The sequence below is a fragment of the Octopus bimaculoides genome, chromosome 4, assembly GCF_001194135.2.
Source record: "Octopus bimaculoides isolate UCB-OBI-ISO-001 chromosome 4, ASM119413v2, whole genome shotgun sequence".
NCBI classification, from domain to species: domain Eukaryota; kingdom Metazoa; phylum Mollusca; class Cephalopoda; order Octopoda; family Octopodidae; genus Octopus; species Octopus bimaculoides.
The window spans coordinates 2,799,800-2,802,296 of NC_068984.1; the positions used below are offsets into that span (position 1 = coordinate 2,799,800).

The following is a 2,497-nucleotide window of genomic DNA, read 5'->3' on the forward strand; positions in this document are numbered from 1 at the left end:
TCTGCAACGCTGAACAACGACAATCATCATTATCATCATTGTCGTCGTCATCAACACCACCACCACCACCACCACCACCACCACCACCACCACCATCACCACTCATCGTTGTCATCCATTTTAGAGCCTCGTTTTCGTTTTTTGCTCTTATCCATTTAATATTCACTTGTTACAGTTATTGCTGTTGATGCTGCCATTGATGTTGGGCGGTATCGTGTGCTGTTATCTTTGCTTTTACAGTACAGAAAAGCTACGTCCTCCACCGCGCACCATCCACATCTCTCTGCCAACCCACACCAACCTATTCTTACAGATAAAGTTACTCAAGCTAGACCCATAAAAAGAAACAAAAAATAACAAACAACAGCAACAACAACAAAAATCAACATTAATTCGTTTTTTTGTATTTTGTATAATGTTTTCAATCACGACAAATGTATAGGAGAAAGAGGAACCGACAATAATGAAAACAAGAGAGGGAATAAGAATACAATAACAAAAGCAGTAATGATATAAACAATATAGACTCCAGTCAGATCGATATTATATAGACAGAAAATCGATGGTAGAATTCAATTCGTAAGGATGAACCAATGAAAACAATATATTTGTAATGTTTAACGAAGCGTATCTATGATGAGATCTGCGAACACCAAGTAGAATTCAACAATAACAAGAATAATAATAATAATGAAAAAAACAGCAAATGATGATACATAAAAAAATAAAAGAGGAGAAGGGAAGAGAACGGAAGAAAGAAAGAAGGGAGTGAAGTAATAAATAAAAGAATGAATTAAATAAAGAGGAGAACTGGGAGCTGTTGGTTGGCAGTCAAAGATTTTAGTAATGTCAGTCTGACCAGAGAACAAGCCGACCGTGACATCATAAGGATTTCAAGAACCAAACCATTTGGGGGAAGTCCGCCATGTTGTTCGTTTTATTTTTGTATCGTCCATGTCTCATTTGTTTAAACTATGCCTCTCTCTCTCTCTTTTTCTCCTTCATTTTCTCCTCTACTCCGCTGACTACTTTTTACATTCTCCCTCTCTTCTCTCTCTTCCTCTCTCTCCCTCCCCCCCCCACCACTTTGGTCTTCCTATTTCTTGTTATTATCAATGTTCCTTTTATCTATTCACGTTTTACTTCCCTTTATTACTTTATCTTTCTTCCTTTCTTTTTCCCGCCATTTCTTATTCTCTTTGATTTCGTTTTCATTACATCTTGTATGCACCGACTTACTAACCATATCGTTTTACCTTTCTCAGTAAACTACCATCTCCGTGTCTTTCTTCCTCTCTCACTCTCCTACGTTCTCTCTTCTATGCATCCAAACATCCGCCATGATTTCTTATCACGTTCCTCTCTTCACATTCCCTCACAAAAATAGAAAGTATATTCATATTCATTTATTTTGTTCTGGGAATTGGTATTTATATGACACTGTGCCTGTTACGCTCCTAATATTTATAACCTGACGACACACTTCACCTTCACATACAACCAGGACGTCTTCATTTCTTCGACATCTTTTGTGTAACATTATTTCATGCAACTCTTCATCTCAACAACGTTTCTCTATGTCTTTTTTTTCCACAACTTCAGACAGTATTGGCAATTACTATCAATAGTTGCGTCTTTTTTAAACCTGAAGATATAGTCTCATGCCAGCAACTTTCAAAACTAAAATATATATATTGTATAAAGCATTTTACATGTACAAGACTCATGTCCTTGTCAGTATTTTCAAGATTTTCTATCATTTGTAAATACCATTTTGAATTCAAATATAGTCAAGTGATTCGAGAAGAAGACATTTCGGAATCTTTTCCTGAATTTCCAGTGAATTTCGACCTCAGCTGTATATCCAAATCGATGAACTACGTCTGTTACATTTATAGATAAACTAACAAGATTAACCCGATTAAAGAGTTTAGTTATAATGCAAGGTAGATACGTACGAAGTATTGTCATCAAACGGCCATCGCTGCCCATCACACCTAACGTGCAATCATCAGGAGACTGTTTATCTCTCCCACCCCCCTGCCATAATCAACTGGTTCTCGGTAAATTTTCGTCACTTCTAAATGTGAAATAAATGGTAAATGCTATTAAAACCAAGATTACTGATAACAAAGTCTTCGATAATTGTAATTATTAAATCAGTTTAGCAAATCGATATTCTTGTCTACCCTTTAATCGAGATTTTGATCCTCAGCGAATCATAGTCTCCATAGCTACATATTTGTGTGTATTTACACACACGTATTTACACACACGCATATATATATTCAGACATGGATGCAAGCTTGAGTGTGTGTGTAGCTATTTGTCCAATTGTTTATTTAATTTGGTCATAATATTGATAATATATTAATGTATTCGTGTATATGTATGTGTTACTAACACACACACAGACACGTGTATGTATGTGGTGTATATATATATATATATATATATATATATATATATATATATATATATATATATATATATATAT

General features: G+C 34.9%; 1 protein-coding gene across 2 annotated transcripts in view; it reads left to right on the forward strand.

The window, feature by feature from the left end:
* LOC106870014 (serine-rich adhesin for platelets) overlaps positions 1–2,497 on the forward strand; it is a 462,526-nt gene that overhangs the window by 54,022 nt on the left and 406,007 nt on the right. The window lies entirely within an intron of this gene.